Source organism: Zonotrichia leucophrys, chromosome 6, assembly GCF_028769735.1.
Source record: "Zonotrichia leucophrys gambelii isolate GWCS_2022_RI chromosome 6, RI_Zleu_2.0, whole genome shotgun sequence".
NCBI classification, from domain to species: domain Eukaryota; kingdom Metazoa; phylum Chordata; class Aves; order Passeriformes; family Passerellidae; genus Zonotrichia; species Zonotrichia leucophrys.
In genome coordinates this window covers 27661671-27675292 of record NC_088176.1, presented here as the reverse complement: position 1 = coordinate 27675292, position 13622 = coordinate 27661671, and the positions used below count along the sequence as shown (strand labels likewise).

General features: G+C 39.3%; 1 long non-coding RNA gene across 1 annotated transcript in view; it reads left to right on the top strand.

Moving 5' to 3' along the window:
* LOC135449897 (uncharacterized) overlaps window positions 1-12018 on the top strand; it is a 141921-nt gene extending 129903 nt beyond the window's left edge. Inside the window, exons 3-4 of the long non-coding RNA XR_010440884.1 lie at window positions 3320-3472; window positions 11182-12018. This is a non-coding gene — a long non-coding RNA (uncharacterized LOC135449897). The remainder of the gene's footprint in view (window positions 1-3319; window positions 3473-11181) is intronic.
* The last annotated feature ends 1604 nt before the right edge of the window (window positions 12019-13622 follow it).

Genomic DNA, 13622 nt, shown 5'->3' with positions numbered 1-13622 from the left:
AAAACAACCACAGGTTTTGGATAGGTCAATCAACAATCAAAACCAACGCACTTGCTGCAGAGCTGCCACTGTGTGAGATTTGGGGTGGGATTTCTTTTTTTTTTTTTTTTTTTTTTACTAGTATCTGCATCTTTTCTTACCTCTGGAAGATGTCTGTTCCTAGGTAAGTTTTTGTGCATGTATTTTTGGAATTGACTATTTTTATGTACTCATGTTCATAAAAAGAGGTGCTGGCTGCACTCTTGTTGCTGCACAGCTCACTCAGCCCTTGCTCCTGAGCAGGAATTTGCCCAGCATGCATTAATTCCACACTAATAATTGTCTGCCTTGTGCTTTTAGGCGGATCTGGGTCTCCCAGCTGGTTCTCCAGAGCTGGTTTGGGAGAACTGCATCTCCAAGGAACAGTAAATGCTCTGATATTTTTGTTCTGAAAACTTCTGTGAGACAGCAGCTTGATCAGAAATAAATCTAACCGCAAATGCTGTAAATGAGCTGATAAATGACCAACTGAGTATTCCTACCTAAGTGTTCATTTGATTGTATAACACTGTTATCTCCCAGAAAAGCCACTCCTTTGGATGAGATCAAATGCTCAAGGTGAAATCTGTAGAGGCAATTTGTGAGCATCTGAGAAGCATCAAGAAGCAGAAATGTTGCACTGTGGTATCAGGGGTTAAGTGCCCCATGAGTGTCCCAGGAGTGAAAATCTGTCCACAGCTTAAACCAGAGAGAACATGAAGTATTAAGCACAGACTTTTTAATTATCCATCTGTGAAATCTCACAAGCTGCTGCTGATTATTAACTCTCACACTTACTTGTGGGTGTTCGTGGGGCTGCTAAATATATGTTGCACTGCTTTATTTGTTTCAGAAAAAGGGAAGCAAAATGGATGGACTAGAAAAATAGAATAAAGATCCTTGAGGCAATTCTTTTTCTGTATCCCAGGAGAGAGCTGAGGGCTCATGGGTTTGGATCCAGATCAGCAGGGTGTTACAACACAGAAATAAAACATTGTGTTTTGAATGAGAAAATGTGTTGTATAAGTCGAATTAGAATTCTACCCTGGATCACATAATTTTAAACCTTTTAATTTGCATTTGTAAGGTGATCCAGCTCAAGAGACATTTGACAACAACAATAAAAAAATAACCTTTTTCAACACATACTTCCTGTTAGCTTCTTAATAGACTTTTTTTTTCTTTTCAAAGCTGAAATAAATAAAAGATGGGAAAAAATCAATATGTAAACACGTGGAGAAATTTATTGGCTGAGAGTGTGGGCAGAACTAATTTAGATAAGGCTATGCTTCTGCAGTAATCCAAGATTTCAAAATAACCTCCTTTGCAAATGTTTGACCTTATGAGTAATCCACAGTTGATGAAGGTGTACCAGAAAAGTTTTCTTCACTTCTGGTACTTACTGATAAACTAAAAACATAGGTATTATTTGCTTTAATCAAATTTTATTTGTTTGAATCAAATTTTCTTGGTTTGTTTTTGTTTAGTTTATGGTTTGGGTTTTTGTTTGTTTGGTTTTGGGGTTTTTGTTTTTTTTTTTTTATTATTTTTTGTTTGATTTTGGGGGAGTTGTTTTTCTTCTTTCTTCTCTTTTTAATTTCACATTGAAATATTGTAATTGCCAAGGAGATTGCAGAATGTATCTTCTACACCTGGCTTTAGAGAAACCTTTGAGAAAAGTGGAATTTGTTTTTCCATGTGTTCACAAGAGAAACACCATGAAACCATTCATTCTGCTCTCCTCTGGACTCCTGAAAAGCCTGAGACACCAGAATAAGCTGCTTCCCTTGTGCCACTTGTTAGCCAAAATGTTCTCCCTGTAACAAGATACCAGTTTTTTGACCAGTATCCCATTTAGAGGTTTTATTTGGAATTATGTAGCAGAAAGCATTTTTATCCCCATGGTTTCAACTTTATGAAAGTTCAGTAGTGAGGAGCTTTTTGAGACAAACAGTTCATTAAAAGAACCTGGAGTGTGATCCTTTATAAACAATTTTTCCATTTGAAGATGGAGCTTTAGTCTGGGCTCCATTTGAGCAAAAGGCAGGATTGATCAAGCCTTCATAGTGAGAGCTTAAAAAGATATGTGCTAGAACTGTGTGCTGTTGGACTCTGTTTGGGCTCGTAATCTCCAATCCTATATGTCAGTCCAGCCTGTGGGGCTCCCAGGTGAAGCCTGGCTTTCCTGGGATCAGTCTGCAATACAATAAACACAGAATTTCCCACTGCTCTGTCAGGGAGGAGCAGCAGTGGGGCTGAATACAGGAATTAGTTCTGTGATGGCTCTGGAAAGCTCTGTAGCTTATGGGAGTAGCTGGACTCTTGTTCTATCTCATGTATTCAGCAAGCTGGGAATTGCAAAGTCTGTCTCTGATCCTGCAGTTGTGCTGTTTATGTCTTGCTTGCACATCCCAAACAGCCAGGAGGCAGCTGCTGCTTTCTGCACCTTTGTCACCTGGATTTCTCATCAGCCTGGACAAGGGGCCAGAATTCTGCAGGTCGCTGCTTTCCACGTGGTGTCCTTGCAGCTGAATGAGAGTATAGGTGGTGAGGAGATCCGTCTCTGCTCACCCATGGTCCTTGCAGCTGAATGAGAGTATAGATGGTGAGGAGATCCATCTCTGCACACCCATGGTCCTTGCAGCTGAATGAGGGATAAATGGTGAGGAGATCCGTCTCTGCTCACCCATGGTCCTTGCAGCTGAATGAGAGTATAGATGGTGAGGAGATCCATCTCTGCACACCCATGGTCCTTGCAGCTGAATGAGGATAGATGTGACGAGATCCATCCTTGCACACCCATGCATGGTGTTTGGAGGAGCAGTTCTTATATTCTGGGTGATCTGTGGCTTTCTAGTCCTGAGACAGGTAACAGGGTATTTTCACTGTATGTTGCACCAAGCTGGAGACATCAGGAAGGTGGCTGAAGGAATAATACAGAATTACCTGGGTTGGGGAAGCCCTTTGAGATCATCCAGTCCAACCTTGGCAAGGGAGATGTGTGGAATTCCTCATTCCAGGCAGTGCACAGAATCTGTGAGTTGGCACTGTAAACATTCCCAGGGTATTCCAGCCATGTCCCTGAGCCTCCCAGCTCCCACAGAATAATGTGGAGCTGCTGAAGGAATTTGTGTGAATGCAAGCTGGTGGTTTGGAGGCTTTCAACAGCTCAACAGGGCCACTCCTTTTCCTACTGCTTCCAGGAGAGGTCAGGGAGTTAACTTGTACAGAAAACATCCTAATTGCATCTTGTGCTTGGAAAAAATTATATCTGACAATTCACCGGTTAAAATCTTTTCAGATTGGGGTAAAAAAGCAAGAAAACCAACAGCAGTCAATGATTCCAGAGAAATCATTACACCTTTCAAGACTCATTACAGACCCAGGATATCAGAATTTCAGTGTCCCACCCACAAAGATACTTAGTTCTGCAAGAAGTATAAGGACAAATAAGGTAAGAGTATTACTTTAGTAGGGCTTTTCCTATAGACCAGCATGCCTGGATTTTATTACTTATTTGTCTGAGTGGCTGTGCAAACTTTATGAAACTTTAGCATTTAAAATTCAAGTAAAAATGAGTAATATTTAATTGGTGTCTTTTTCCATACCATACTGGGCCTGTCACCACTGATTTTAAATAAATGACTAGACTAGCAAAAATCTTAAATTTTCTCACATCCTCTGCTGCCTCATTATAAAGACATTTCAGACAAGAATACCATATATATTTTTTTTTCAAGTCCTTTTATTTCCTCAGACAGTAACAAACACTGGAGGGGTGGAGGCTCTTTGGCTGAACCTGTCAGCCATAGATGGGAGAACATGAATCTTGATTTGAACATGAATCAGATCTCTCAAAACTTAAATTCTGGCTTGATTAATATACACATTATTTCAGACCACTGACTAGCAGTATATTATCAGAAGAGGAGAGGAGCTTGAGATCTGTTTCCTTCACATGTTTGCAATGAAAAAATCACTTTTTTTTTTTAATGTTCTTTCACACTTCTCGAAACAAAATTTCTCTCACAGATGTTGTGTTCAGAGCTCAGCTTGATGGGAAAAGACATATGTGGGGAACACATGAATCAGCATTTTCACATTCAGACTTGTTTACTGCCACATGCTGTGGCAAGCCTTGGCCAGAAGGTAAGGGGCTTTGCCCCCAGACAGTGACAAAAGTGTGATTCTCTGGGATTATTTTCCTCTGGTTCTAGTGCTAGGAATTTCTGCAGTTTTCACTCCTGTGCATCTGTGTGAGGAGAGGCACTCCAGCAGGAGTGAAAGCAGCACTGGAAGGGTTCCATGCATTGAGCCCTTGGGTTTCCCTGGTGGGCTGGGCACCGGGAGGGAGGGAGGCTGCTGATGGGGGCTGTGAGGAGCACACCGATCCACTGCCTCCTTTGGAGATGGGTATTTACGTTCTCTTCCATAGCTGCAATCCCAAAAAGAATAATTTCCTAGAGCTATGCTGTCAGTGTCAGCAATGGGGATGAAATAATTTCCTGCAGGAATGGTGAGAGCTCAGTTCACCATGGCAAGCCCCATCTCAGGGGTCCCTCAGCACAGAGCATTGCCCCAGGCATGGCTGGATGTGGGAGCTCAGCAAAGTTCCCACAAATCCTTCTAGGATTATCAATCTTGCAAAGGTCATAAATCCCAGCCTGGGATAGCTGTGAGAATGCCAGTCCCAGATGTTTGCTTGAGTATTCAGTATAGAAAGGGAAAGGTTGCTGGTGGTTTGAGGGCCCTTCTGTGGCTGGCCCCATGAAGAATTATTTCTGAAGGGAGGAGAGGCAGCCCCATCATGGGATTCCCCCCGGCCACTGACCTGAGGGGCTCTGTATCACTGGAATCTTTTTGGCATCCTGTGCCAAAGTTGTAAAATCTCAATCTGGGAAAAGCATCACAGCCCATGACCCTGCTAATGTGGAATATTGTTTGTGCTGCCTCCATTATTTGTCAGATATTGTTTGGGCTGCCTCTGCCTGGGAGCCTAGAGCATCTAAATAGCAGCAATTCTGTGAAGTGCTGCTCTGGGCTTTGGTTTATTTCATTAAATCCCAGTGTTAACATTTGCTATCTTTCATGGGGAGTTGGAGAAAGGAATTCTAACATAAAAAACTTGAATATCTGAATTTGCATAGGCAGAGGTGTTGCTCTCGTTCTCAGGCCTTTCTTAACTACAGTCCTGAGTCAGAGTCCTTCTGAGCTGATTGCATTCCATATGTTATTTCAAAGTGTTCTTTTATCTTTTCCATCTCTCATTGGGGATGCAAAATCATTGTTTCCCCTCTAAGAAAATCCTCAATTTCTCATTCGTTATTGTACTCAAGTTCCACTGAAGTGTCTTCAGACCAAAAAAGCAGAAATTTACAGTGACAGTAGAACTGGAATCTATATTATTTGAATCTATATTATCTAAATATATATATTTAAATTTGAATCTATATTATTGAATCTATATTATCTAAATATATATATATTTTACTTCTAGGTTCCAAGACATGAGGAATTTGTTCTTTGTTTATTTTCCTTGAAATCATAGTTGCTACACTGATAACCACTCATTTTCAAATTCACCAATTTCCTGTAGGTAGATTCATTTTTATCTTCAGTGTTTGGCCAGTTCAATCAACTGTTCCTGCAGGATATTTTTCTCTGTTTCTGTGTACTTCTTAGCAAGGAAAACAAAAAAAAAAACCCAAAACTACACATTCAATAATCTATCAGAAATCTCAGGAGGCCAAAAAAGCCTCATATTTCTCTATTTTGTTAGGTTAGAAATAAAATACCAGAATAGAGCAGCTTCTCTGCTCAATCTCAAAACAATTTATTTAATAGGGTGTCCTATTGCAAATAATTTAAATACATTGCAAATAAATATTAGATTTATATAAGCAAGCAGGTTGAGTAACCTGAAGGGAGAGTAAACTGAAATAATCTCATCACAGGCACAATTTAGACTTTGTTTTGGTTTACTTTAGAAGATATATATTTTTAAGTTATGCTATATTAGGGATTTCTTTGCACATCATTTACTATTAAAATATAAAATAAACAAGCAAGGTAATGTCTTATTTAAATATTCATAAGTGTCTCACTCTGTGTCTGTGAGTACTTTCAGAGCTATGCTGTAGCTCTAAGGAGATGAAAAATAATTTATTATTAGTGCATATTCTTATAATCTAAATATCAAGGAAGTTTTGGCAACACAAAGTCTGTCTTGCACACTCTGCCAGGAAAAGAACTGTCAGGAGATATTTACTTGTTCTCTATTGTGTGTTTTTAACCTGATGAAAGGAAAGGGACAATTTTCCCATACCTAGAATTTCATGCTTTCAAGGAGTCATTGGGAGTCTCAAATGTTCTTCTGGTGGTCACCATGTTTTCTAAAGGAAGTACATAAACTAAATCAGGAGAAACTGGTCTGTCTCTTTCCCCCATTCCTGAAATGAAATGGCAGCACATATGCTGCTTCAAGATCAGCAGAAAGTAATGATCATAGTGTATCATATTTTGTATTTCTGAAAAGAGAAAATAACTGTACTTGGGTTGTTTTTTTGGGGGGATATATTTTTTTAACCCAGAAGCAAAACAACTCTTCTTTCAAGGAGAATTTCTTATTTTTGAAGATGAAAAACTAAGGGCTGAGAAATCTCTTATTTCTTCACTTCAGAGTCAAAAAACCTATCAGAAGAACTTGGAAAATTACAACATATTCAATGTTTGATCCATTCCGTTCTCAGCCTTAAAAAGAAATGATTAAAAATTCATTTTGAAGTTAGCTTTGCATGTACCCTGTAGATGCAAGCCTGGTTGACAGAGTGGGTTCAGATTTGTAGACATCTTTGTACATGTAAGAATAAATAAACAAGAGGGCTCAGAATAGATGGGAAAGTGCAAACCCGTTTGTTGGGCTCTGCTGACAAACTCTCAGGAGTGACATGCAGTACATTGGACCTGATGCAAATTTACCATGGGGAGGTGGCTTTAAATATTTGATGTGATGGTACAGGGCAGCTTTCTCATTAGGGATTAACAGATAATGTATTTTACTTTGCCTGTGTAGCTTCTTTAGAGAAGTTCTGAATTTTACTGCTTCAAATACGCCTAAGATGAAACCTGGAATAAGCCATAACCTCTGGTAGCTGGGTAATGATCCATTCTTGTACCTTTACATGCTCTTGTGGAAATTGAAATGCCCAGGTTGATCGTTTTTAGCAGAAAATGGGTGGCAGAGGCTTGGTCCCTCCTGAAAACATTTTGTCAGGGAAGGAATTCACAGTCAGACACAGAAATCCTGCCCTCTGTCAGGGTGCTCACTGCAAAGTGAAAACACTCAGAGTACTGCACTTCTGAGGGGCTACTGCAGTTCAGAGAACTGACTCAATGTGGTTTTGAGGACTTTATGTTCTCAGTTAATGGAAAAATGCCATAATTGGCAGACTTAGCAGGAGAAAAGCAACATTAACTTCAGAATGCTTTCATGTAGCCCATTTATTTATTGTTCTTAAACTCCTTCATAAAATAAGAGAAGTGCCCCATCAGAAGCTTAATATTATTTTATTACAAAAAAAAAAATTGCCATAGTATTTTCACTTTTGTCCTTTTTTCCTGTGAGCTTTCTCCTGTGTAATGATGAGGATTAGCTGGGTGGGGGCAGAGGCTCCTGGTTCAGATCAGTGTGATGTGAAGTCAATGTCACTGCAAACCCAGTGAAAAATGACTCAGGGTTGGTGGAGAATTGCCAGTCCCATCTGGTGGTGGCACTTATCCCGAAGTGAAGGCTTAGCTGACTGCGTGTGATTTTATTCGGGATGCACCTCCTGCAATTGAGACAGAGCTGACAGCGTGGATGCGAGACCATCTTCATTCCCTCCTTGCTGCTCCCTGCATCTCAGCCACTTCTCTTCAACACATTTCTCCTCATTCCTAAATCCATATTTGAGTGCAGCTAAGAACTGCAGGATGTGTTCCTCTGTGGTAGGATGAGAACAGAATCACTGAAGCAGTCCAGAATGCAGGGGTGAAACTGAATTATGGGAATTCACCTGGCAATTCCCCTAATACTTGATCCTTTAACTTTTAGGACCTTTCTGACACAGTAGCCTCATATTCTTTAATTTCCCTTCTTTACCAGGCTGATGGGCTTGTCTGTTTCAGATAGCAGAAATTAGGCTGCAGGAATGGGCTTGGGCTCACAGAGAGAATGCTGGTGAGCTCCTTGTGGTGCTGTGCCTGGGAGCTGGAGGATGCTTTTGCTGGAATATCAGCTAAACATTGCTTCAAAAGGAACAGATAGCAAGTGAGGAGGGAGGAAAAATAAAATTAAGTATTATACACACCTAGGATTTAATATTTGTTTGAAAACCAGAAAAGATGACTCAGGTCAAAAGGCCCTATTCCTGGACAACTGTGCTGGAAGGCAAAGCAAGCAAAACAAAAAAGCAATGAATGTTGATTGGCAATTATTTGATATATGAGATTCTGGTTTTGTTGTCAAAATAGTTTGATAGCTACAATGTTGCTCTGTGTTTTAGTTTCAGCTCTCTGGAGGAAACATTCTAGGGAGAAAATGCCACTTTGGAAGAAGTTTGAACAGATGAAGGATAAACAAATGGTGGGGGGGAAGGAATGGGGGACACAGGGTTGTTTAACATGTGCTGACAGAACTAACATGGCATATGAAATCCACATTTCAGTACCTGTCCTGAAGCCTCTGGTTGCCATCAAGAATGTCCCCAAGACCTAATTTTTGTCTAGACAAGCAGTGAAGACCAGCAGCTGAGATTTCTCTAACAGTTCATGCTACCATAGCACTCCACTGCATTATTCATGTTTTCCTGACGCATGAAACATTCGGTGTCAGGTCCAGAATATCTTTCAATTTAAAAAAGAAAAAAAAAGTTATAATGATAGGGAGGGAGGGAGGGACGGAGAGAAAGACAAGAAAAGGGCATCAGGTCTTATGCAGAACTGTCATTAGTTGTGTTGGTATAACTGGCAGTATGAGTAGGGATCTTGAATTCCTTCCAGAAATAAAGCCAGAGCAGTTCACTTTTTGCTTCTCTGTTCTTCCTCTGCCTCTCTGTTGTTTGGCTTCTTAAGGTATTGCTGAAGAGCTAAGGATGTCCTTGAACTTCCATTTTTGACTATTAGGTTAAAATTCCTCCAGATGGGAGTGTTTTTCAGAGTGCACTAGGTCTTTGTCTCCCAGCATCATCCTGACAATGTTGTTTTGTGTTTTAACATTTCTGATTTTCTCCAGCTTACTGCCTTTACACAACACTTTGGCACATTCTTTATTTTCCTTTCTTCCTGACAAATCTTCCAACTTCCCTTTCTCTGTAGGCTTCAAAATCAGTGTTGCACATTGTAACCCATATGATGCCTGCCCTAACAACTGGGCTCTTGAACGATATTTATCCTTTATTTGGCCATTTGGTTTTTCCCTGCTGATCAGCTATCAAATAAAAATTCTCACTCCACTGTGCATGTCTTTCAGTTGATGCAGATATTTGAGCATTTTCAGGAAATGCTTTAGTACATTGATTTTATTGTCCATGACCTTTTTTTTTTTTTTTTTGTGGTGAAAAATGCCATTCTGAGAGTAAGAGAGACCAAAACCTCCCAACTCCCCAAAACACCACAGGAAACATTGAGCAGTGCTAGTGGAAGTGTCCTAATAGGAGTTCAGCCTTTCTGCTCATTCTAAATCAGAAGAGATCACTTTGGCACGGGGCATTCAGCAGTTTCCTGTGGTGGTTTCTCAGTCCTTGGTCTCTGAAAATAGAGGTGAGAATTTCTTTCAGCTGTGATTGTGTTTTGGAAGCTACAGCCACTCCTTTTTTTAGGAAATTCTGTAATTTCTCTGCAGTTTTCTTTCAGGAGTAACTCACTTTCTTCACTCCATCCAAGTGACTTGCATGAAAACTAATTAGTGATACAGTCTAATTAAGTCCAGTCTAATTAAGTCTTTTTTTTTTTCTGGAAAAAAAAAGAGATTTTTTTCTGTAATGTGACGATCTTAAAAAAAAAATCCAAGATATTTATTAGCTTTCTAAACTGTTCTGCTAAGGTCTGAATTGCCACCAGAGAAAGTAAAAGGAAGGTGTCCATGTTTCAGTAATGAAATTTTTGTCATCTTTTAGGTATCAAAACTGGACTGTGAGGTTTGGGCTTTTTTGGTAATTCAACCCTTCCTCACTTTCTTCAGTATCTTTTGTCAATTTATTGTCAAAGTACATGGTACTCCATGAGAATATGGTGACTACTTGTTGCTAAGTAGGAAAAAATTAGAAAATTTTGGGCCACTCTTCCTTTCTCTACTCTTCCTTTCCTCTGTCTTGTTCTTTTCTACTACATCTGCTTTGAATTTTATTTTTTTATCTTCAATTTATTCCCAGGCTGAATTTTCCCAGAAAATTGGGGTAAGGCTCAATCTGTGACCAATACTCTGAAGAGATATCTGTGTTGTAGTGAGAGTGGGGACTGTATTCCTTGCTCATGTAAACCAGTTTGTGGTAGTGCAGTGCTTTGAAATTTGCAGGAAAGACTGCAGAGTTTGCAATTTAGAGTAGTGATGTTAGGGACTAGCCCTTGCAGGATTCGAGCTGTTAATCAGGTGAAGTCCACAGGTCACCTGTTTTATCTCTATTTCATTTGACTAATCTAACCCAGATTGTCAACCTGCTCTGTGCATTTATGGACAAGGAAAGAAAGGAAAGGAAATAAGATGCAAAGGATTTTGGTGTGTCTCTTCTGTTGGGATTAATGCAGAAAGCTTCCTCCCAATATTGCTGCAAGAACATTCTGTCTCTAAAGCTGAGGTTGCCTGGCATGCTGCACAAGCACTGTACTTTAAAGAAGAAAGATTCCATAATTTAAAATTCAAAATGGACAATATATTACCTGAATTGTTTCATTAAACATGGACTTTTGAAGAAACATAGAATGTGATAGTGAAGGTACTTCTCTACAATTTATCATTGGATGTGGGTCTGAGAAGTTGAGGCTTGCCTGGTCTCCTATCTTTTCTTCTTTTGAATCTTCTCCACCTTTTCTTGTGAATTATTTTTTCTTTTTTTTAACAAGTCTGCATAGACAGCTTGTGAATTGCAGAGTTTAATAGCCTAAAACCAGGTCCTGCATCGTCTGCAGTTGTATCTGAAGGACAAATCAGCTCTCACTGGAGACCGGAGGGATCAGGGGCCACCATGCTGAGCACAGACTGGAAATGTAGGAGTATCTTCAAACAAGCAATTGAATGGCCTCCTGGATTCCCATTTCTGCTCTTCAAGCTTGCTGTGTCACATTAAGAGCCTTTCTCCTTCATCAGTTCATTGCCATGAGAATGAATGAGCTGTCACACACACGGAGTTCTCTGGGCTAAATCCTGCCTGGAGGTGTCTGAAGTTTTGTTTGTGTCAATAGAAGTTTCCTTCATGTGCACACCCACGAATTTCTGTGCCTGTGGGGTGGCATTTGCTTGACATTATGGATTCAGTAGATGGAGAATGGGAGGAGCTTTAATTTTTAAGGGGAAGTCACGAGTTACTCACCTGCAAATTGGATATAATTTCTATTTCTTACTTTTTAAATCACCCCATGAATTAATGAAATAAAAACTAAATCCACAATCAAATTTATGACTCTCTCTATATAAAAGGGTGTTTTTTACAGCAGTAAATTAGATCAGATTTATTTTATGTTGCACATGTTTTATAAAAACCCATGATGTAGCAACTTTTTGTATACATAGCAAGCACCTGTCACAGTAAAATGCGTTAAATGTGGTATTGAGCATCAAAGGTGGCCAGGTGATTAGAATTGGACCTTTTTGAATCCAATCAAATGTTTTTGCTGACTTCATTAGAGATTGTTTTCCTTAATGATAGACATAGAAATAAACTGTTGCTATTTAATTATCATATACTGTGCTTCACTGCTAATGCTGAAAATAAAAGGATCGGTACCTACTTCCTAGAGCAAGCCTTTGAGGGAATGTGGAATTCTTCACAAGCATTAACTCTGTAAAAAATATTGTCTTTTCAAAAAACTAAAATCCCACTATCTAGACCACACAAAGTAAAATTGACAATTATAGCACTGTAAAGGAAAAAAAAGGTCAACTTTTCTAAAGGCGAATGGAGTTCCTGATATGAAAGTGTTGTATTTGAGGAATAATAGATATCATGAAAAAGTAAATCAGTTTTAGCAGAAGTAGCACTCAGTGAGAGATCAAGGGGGCTGGGGGAGACGTTGGTGACAAATTTGTTGTGACAATGCTGTAATAAGATGTTTTCATTAGGTCTGTGCTTCCTCCTTCCCCTGGCTGGTTCTGTGTCTGGAAATGAAAACAAACCTTAACATGATGGATCAGAACTTGGAGGGAATATTTCTCTTTACTTTTGTGGGGTTTTTGGTTTGTTTGGCTGAAAACGTCACCTACTGCAGTCAGAGGAAGCAAACTCCCCTGCACCAGGCCCTGGCAGCAGACTTGTGACAAGGACGCTGGAGGTGCTAAACCAACACCAAGATGATCTATAACACAAAGGTCAAAATAAACTTTACAGGGTAAATAGGAAGGATGACAAGAGCAGCTATTTCAGAAACCTTTAAAGTGACTCAAAGCCTGCTGACTGAAATCAGTGGGAGCCAAGACTAGGGCATCAAAGAAATGTGAAGGAAAAGTTTGTTTCTTTTGCTCATCATGCTATTACTTTTATTTCTCTGCCTCCTTTGTAGGTAGGGTAGGACTTTTTCTGTTTGTTTGGTTGGTTTTTAAAGTTCTTTTGTTCTTATGCCTTAGTTCTCCTCTTAAAAAGCAACGATTTGAGAACTGAATTTCTTCCATCCCATTGGATTAAAAGAAAAGATTATCTGGTTACCCTATGCTTTGAAATAAAATAGGTTTAGTATAGTTTCTTCTTTAATAAGCTTTTATGTATAGTCTTACACATAAAAGCTTATTAAAGCTCTGTGAAGAAAATTGCAAACAGAAAATACTAGCAAATCCTCCTGATAAACAAGCATATCCCCCAACATTATTTTTTTTCCAGGAAAAAAGCTAAACAAATCTAATAAATTAATTTATAGTTTTAGTTACATCAGTATATAATAGAGATAAACTACCAAGAAAAGAATTAATCGAGAAACAAACACTGCAATATTTATGCAACTATCCTTAGTATTAAAAACAAAAGGACAAACCCCAGAAAATGCGTGATGAATAATGCAGTTATTTCTAAATGGAATTAGTTGTTATTTTAAGTTCTCTGTGTCACATCACAATATTTTTTTGGGATGTGAAGTGACAGGGCAGACTGGGAGGCCAGTCTCTCCCAGTGAGTGCCTGTCTGCTCCTCGTGCACTCTGTAAAGGTAGCAGGACCTTCATCTGGGAAGTCCTTGCATGAACAGCCCTGGAGTTTTTTAGAGCTGGATTGGTTTGAACCCATGATTTTGAAATTTTGGAGAAAGCAGAGGTCAGAGAGGGTAAGACATCCCAAACCAGAAGCTCAAAATGAAAGCATTTTCTGCCCATGTTGGCCAGTATTCCAAGTATGTGCTTGAAGGACTTGGCAGTATTTTAAGCCATTA